A 6,867-nucleotide genomic window follows, 5' to 3' on the forward strand; every position below is an offset into this window, starting at 1 on the left:
TATTCTGGAATTGTCAGAATAGAATGATAATGAAGCAAAAAAGTGGGTACACTTGTTTTCTTCATGAATTTCTCCCTCTTCAAATTAATGAAATAATATTTAACCTACATGATTACCAACAACAATTCCAATAGTTGGAATCAGTTATAATGATGGCTACTCTTTAGAACTATATCATTCAATAAAGAATGAAGATTCTGACTTTATTCTGTTTATCATCTTGCATATTTCTTATTATTATTCTCTCTTCCAAAAATTGAGATAATGTGTACAACTTCTGTGGATTTTAAACTTCAATACAGAAAGAATAGTCAATATCAAAATAGATATTAAATTTGAGAATATTTTAAAACACTAATAATTTTTCCTATTATAAACATTTAACAGTACACAATACTTAAGTACATAATATTTAATGTAAGTTTTTCTGCCACAAAAATGCAGATAGACAAGTGTTTCCATAGAAATATTTTTTTATCTTTATTAACTTGGGTATTTCTTATTTACATTTTGATTGTTATTCCCTTTCCCGGTTTCCGGGCCAACATCCCCCTAACCTCTCCCCCTCCCCTTCTCTATGGGTGTTCCCTTCCCCATCCTCCCCCCATTACTGCCTTCCCCCCAACAATCATGTTCACTGGGGATTCAGTCATATGAACAACAATGCCAACCAACCAGAGCTTCCAGGGACTAAGCCACTACCCAAAGATTATACATGTACTGACCCTGGGCTCCAACCTCATAGGTAGCAATGAATAGCCTAGTAAGAGCACCAGTGGAAGGGGAAGCCCTTGGTCCTGCCAAGACTGAAGCCATAGAAGTATTTTTAATTGTTGCTGTTTCTTAGAAATGTACCATGTTATTAAAAAATGAAACCCAAAGAAACTTAGTAGAACTGAGAATTTTGTTACCTCCCTTACTAGAAATAAACGAATAGACAGTGGCTATTTAAAAAATAAAACGCACACTGTTCACTTTACCACCAGGTGAGCATTTCAGCCTTCAGAAAGCGATGTCAAAGTACACCACTGACCATCTTTAATTTTGTGTAGTTGACTAAGGGATGTAAAAACCATCTTATGTTACATAATTTTTCTAATATTTTGCTTATATTAAATAACCTAAACACTTTTGACTAAGAAAAGAAATCATTTTTAGACATAATACTTCTCAAATGCTCAAATACTTTTTATACTGATTGGTGAACATACTGAACTATTCACCTTTGTAAAAGATGAAGAAACAAGTTCTGATTTATTTTTTAAACTGAGTATACAATTGTACTTAACATTCAAACATCATGAAGTCATGTGCAATATGTCAGTTTTACTGGAGGGTTAACCCTGCCTAGGATGATTGCTAGCTAAGTCTTATCAACAGGGTCTACTTCGCACTTACCACTAATAAAATACTTTATTGAATAAATACAATAGTAACCAAATGCATTAAAATTTATTCTAAAAATAATCACTTTTAAAGACCTTCTAGTCAGGCTAATGACAAACACAATAAAGACAGATATGCTAATTTAACATAATTGGCTGATTTTATACAGCACTTATATGTTTTTAGTCCACAAGTATATTACTAAATGATAGAGAGTATATAATAAAACCATTGCTAAATAACTAGTAAGTGAATTCCTAAGGAAAAGGATTTTACAGACCCCACACCCCACAGTCTAACTCTAAAGAGGGTAAAGCCAATGCCTTTCCTCACAAGAGCTCAGGACTAAAGTCGCTTTGCTATCAAAATCTCTACTTGTAATCTGTTGTGAACATGCAGACAAGATTCAAAAATTCTCAAAGAAGCACAACGCATGTTGTGCTCACCTACTCAGTAACAGCGAGCACTGCACTCATAACTATCTTATCCCCGAAGTTAAATTAGGTCAGCCACATTTATGGACATTTCCTTCACTACAGTATTGTAGAAAGTCTCAATGTCACGAAGAGTCCTCTTGTCTTCATCAGTAACAAAGTTATATCCACACCTTTCCTCCTAAATTGATGGCTTCTGCCAATTCTATGAATATAATTTTCATGATTGGTAGGTGGATCACAGTTTAAAAGCAAGGACACTTGTTGCATGTCAATCCCACGAGTCAACCAATCAGTGGTGATCCGACCACGGCTTGATCTTCGTCAGAATTTCCTCATGATGACATCTCTTTCCTTCTTGTCCACATCACCATGAGGAGCAAAACTTGTTAAATCCCTGGCATACATTTTCTCCATGAGCCAATCCACCTTGCACCTTGCATTGAGAAAAATAAACATATATGTGATAGTCAAAGTCTCACTCAAGTCACAAAGAGTGTCCAGCTTCTTCCATCCTCTTGCTCAACATTAATATAAAATTGTTTAATTCCTTCAAGGGTCAATTCTTCCTTCTCCACCAGAATTCGAATCGAATCTCTCATGAATTTTTTGGTCATTTCTAGTACATCACTTGACATTGTGGCAGAAGTCAACACAACCTGAATGTCAAGCTCTGCTTTGTATCCACAAGGAATTCTTCAGGTAACACTTTCTCTTGGCACAGTTCTGAGAAATAAATACTACTCATGTTATGCCATCATCACAAATATTTCTAAAAATACATTCATAATAACACTAATTTTATATCTTCCTCTCATATAGTGAGTATTGCGTGTAATAGTTAACATTATGATTTTGTTTTATAAACATTAGTAATTCTCACTAATTACAAATGCTGCCAAATTAAACTTATTAAAAATTATTAATTTAGCCTTTAAGTGTCCTTATTTATGTGAGTCAAGTAGTCAAACATGGTGTATGCATAAATTTAACACTTTTCTATGCAAGATCTTCCTTCCTTCTTACTTTGTTCTTTCTCCTCTTTCCTATCTTTGCCTCTGTGTCTTTCTGTCTCTCTGTCCTTCCTCGCTTACTTCTCCTTTCTTTTTGTAAAGCTCTAGGGTACCTCAGGCTGTCTTTGAACTCAATATGTACTAGAATAATTGAGATGACCTTGAACTTTTAGTTTTCTGCCCAGATCTTCCAAGTGTTGGGATTGCAAGAGTGTACAACTCTTACAATTCCTGTTATTCGTTGTATGATTGTATTATTTTCCTCAGTGACTAAAATGTATGAAGCAGTGTAACTTGATTCAACAAACCGGAACTTAATGCATTGTCCCCTGAGAATAGTGGGACCCAATTAATCCAGATCAAGGTCTGACTACTGGTGGTGATGAATACTAGACTGGACATAAAGACACATCACAGGGTAAGTTGGTGTTAACTTATTTCCAAATTTACAATCTCTAAAACATGCCAAAATTTCACTATTTTCTTTCCTTCCAAACTTTAATTGACCACCCATATCTGAGAGAAGCCTTATAATTAACCAACTTACAGAGTCTCAGAGCTATGAACATTCACACCTTCACACAGGCATTAATGCCCTCTCGGGGTGGGAAGAAGCTGGAAAAGGTCTGTGCTAAAAAGAGATTTCAATTCAGTTGAGAGAAGCTGTGAGCAGATGCTCATATGCCAATTTGGGAAAGTAAGTCTTTTACAGCTGTTTGTGAACTATGCCTGTGTTCTAATATTTTCACACTGTACCAATTTGCTCATTAGTTTATTACTGAAAGCAAATCAGTGTTAGGAATACTATTGTAATTTTAATACTCATTTTCAATTATAAACTGAATGGGGAAAGAAATGAACATGTTTTATTTGAACACTGAAAATTTTTCAAGTAGTTGTAATACTGCTACATGCTTTAAAATTCTTATTATAGAAAACCAAAGGAGTGATTTTTAAATTGTAAAGAGTATAATGTAAGCAGTTTTTTTTATTATTTTCTACCTCATTTTTACTTCTAGACACCTGTAAAATAACTAAAATTATTCTTCTCAGTTAGTATTACTGTTTAGAATATGTTAGTTGCAATGATTCATACCTAATGGAGTTAAAAGTTTTTTTTTAAAATAACCTATAAACTTTACTGTTTTTCAGACGTTTGAAAACTAGGTACACAACACCATATCTAATTATTATTTTCAAAGGTGAAATGATCAGAAGAAAGGAGTGGGGTTTCTGATTCTTTGACTGCTCTTTGGATTATTTTACTCCTACTGAGTTTGTGCCTAGTCTTATCGCATCTGGTTGTTATGCAGTGTCTAGTCGATATCCCTGGGAAACCTGCTCATTTCTGAAGGGAAATGGAGAAGCAGCAAGTCTGGCTGAGTTGGAAGGGAAGTGTAGGGGAACTCTAGGAGGATTGGAGAGAGAGGAGGCAGTGTATAGGATGTATTGTGTGAGAGAATAATAAATAAAAATAAAATTGGAAGTTATGAAACAATTTTATCCATAAAGCTAAATCCAGCATCAATAATCATTTTTCCAAAGAAAAAAACATAGCTCTATTATACTTGTTTTTCTAAATACAAAGAATTTATTGGCAAATTATAACCATTACAGTCAATAGCAGATTCATATAACAGTATGTTTTTCATCTGTCATTCAATATTTTATTTTTTTTCACCTCGAGATACCTAACTTTAATTCTTTTTAACATAGATTTTTAGAAGTGGGGACAGGATGGTGTCTAATTTTCTATGGCCTTCAACCTACTATACTTGTACTATGTGAACTGGCACAGCATGCACTTGATGTATTTCATGAGACACTGTGTCGTTCAGCCTGCTGGAAGTTCATGCAGACTTATCTAAGCCACTGGCCTCCTTTCTGCCTCCGTCTCAAATCCTTATCACTTAAAATCAAAGATTTCAAGTTTTAATAAAACTAGGCAGCTCCTATCATATGAAAAGGGTTACCAAAAGCAGGAAAAATCATCTGAGACAGCCCCTGCTCCCAATATTAGGAGTCCCAGAAGACTGAGTGTCACAACTGTAACATATTAGCAGCAGGCCTAGGTCTGTCCCATGCAGGATCCCAGATGGTTGGTTTAGTCTCTGTGTGCCCAAGATAGTTGATTATGGGGGGTGCTGTCTGGGAGGAAAGGAGGGAGCAAATAATATATGAGAGAGTAAATATTAAAAATAAAAAATCAGAGGTTACCTTGTTCACATATATATGAATAAGTTTAGTTACTTTATTCCTTGATGGGTAAAATTAATTTTAAATTCAGGTTGGATCAGAGCCTGAGGATTCAGTCCATCACAGTGAGGAAGGCATAGCAGGAAAAATGTGAAGAGGTTGGTACTGCCCTGCCTTCAGTCAGAAAGCTGAAAGAGTGAGAGCTTCCCCTTAGCTCACTTGTTTTATTCAGTGGTGGATCCCAGTCACTGAAGTAATGAGCCTTCCTACATCGCCTCACCCAATCTAGTAACCCCAACTCATATATGCCCAGAGGCACAGCCATAGTAATCCTAAGTGGTATCAAGTATGAATCAATAGGAAATATGTACAATTACAATCATTTGTCTTATAGTGGGTTTTTTCTTTGTATGTCTGTCTGTCTGTCTTGTTTTATTTTCTCTGTTAGGTTCTAGCTAAGAAATACTGGAGTTTCCATCTTCCTGATGTTAGGAATGAGAAAACACACCTTTGGTGTAACTGGATTTTATTAAGGAATACAGCAAATTTCTATTACAGTTTCTATGGGAAACTAAGAAGATAATCTATTCACATTCACGTACATTGTTTGAGCTTGAATACTGTGGCCTGCCATAAGATAAGACATTTTAGTTTATCTAAAGTAAGTTTTGAAATATTTTTAAATATTATTTACAATTTTATAAAAGTAAGATTTAAATATGAAAATCAGCAGTTGAGTATTGTGTATTGATGTCTATATGTAGGTGACGGCAGGCACAAAATAGGGCAAGGCCTGTCATTGGGCAGTAAAGAAAAAAGGCATGGACAGAGGTTTTTTGTTGTTTTGTTTGGGTTTTTTTTAAATATTTTATTCACATTTCAAATGTTATTCCCTTTCCTGGATTCCCATCCTTTAATCCCCTACCCCTTCCTCCCTACACTTGCTTCTATGAGGGTGCTCCCCCACCCAGCCACCCACTGGCACCTTCCTGCCTCCTGGCCCTGAAATTCCCCTAAAAATGGGACATCAAGCCTTGGAAAGACCAAGGGCTTCTCCTCCCACTGATCCCCAACCAGGCAATATTCTGCTACATATGCACCTGGACCCATGGGTGTACACCTTAGATGGTGGTTTAGTCTCTGAGAGCTCTGGTTGGTTGGCATTGTTTCTCTTATAAGGTTGCAAACACCTTCAGCTCCTTCAATCCTTTCTCTAACTCCTTTTCTTGGGGACTCTTTTTCAGTTCAATGGTTGGCTGCAAGCATCCACCTCTGTATTTCTCAGGCTCTGGCAGAGCCTCTCAGCAAACAGCTATATCAGGCTCCCATCAGCTTGCACCTCTTGAAATCAGCGATATTGTCTGGATTTGGTTGTTGTATATTGGCTGAATCCTCAGGTGGGGTAGTTTCTGGATGCCTTTTCCTTCAGTCTCTGCTCCAAATGTTATATCTGTATATCCTCCCATGAATATTTTTTGTTCCCACTTCTAAGAAGGACTGAAGCATCCTCAATTTGGTCGTCCTTCTTGGGATTCATGTGGTCTGTGAATTGTATCTTGGGTAATCTGAGCTTTTGGGCTACTGTCCACCTATCAGTATGTGTGTGTGTGTGTGTGTGTGTGTGTGTGTGTGTGTGTGTGTGTGTGTGTGTGGTGTGTATGTTTGGGTGTGTGTGTATGTTTGGGTTACCTCACTCAGGACGATATTTTCTAGTTCCATCCATTTGTCTACGAATTTCATGAAGTCATTGTTTTTCTTTTTTTCTTTTTTCTTTCTTTTGTTTTCGTTTTTGTTTTTCCAGAGATCAGGACTGAACTCAGGGCCTTGCCCTTGCTAGG

General features: G+C 36.3%; 1 pseudogene; it reads right to left on the reverse strand.

The window, feature by feature from the left end:
* Nucleotides 1-626: 626 nt before the first annotated feature.
* On the reverse strand, nt 627-3,840 carry Eif4a2-ps1 (eukaryotic translation initiation factor 4A2, pseudogene 1; annotated as a pseudogene).
* Nucleotides 3,841-6,867: the final 3,027 nt, after the last annotated feature.

Source organism: Rattus norvegicus, chromosome 15, assembly GCF_036323735.1.
Source record: "Rattus norvegicus strain BN/NHsdMcwi chromosome 15, GRCr8, whole genome shotgun sequence".
NCBI classification, from domain to species: Eukaryota; Metazoa; Chordata; class Mammalia; order Rodentia; family Muridae; genus Rattus; species Rattus norvegicus.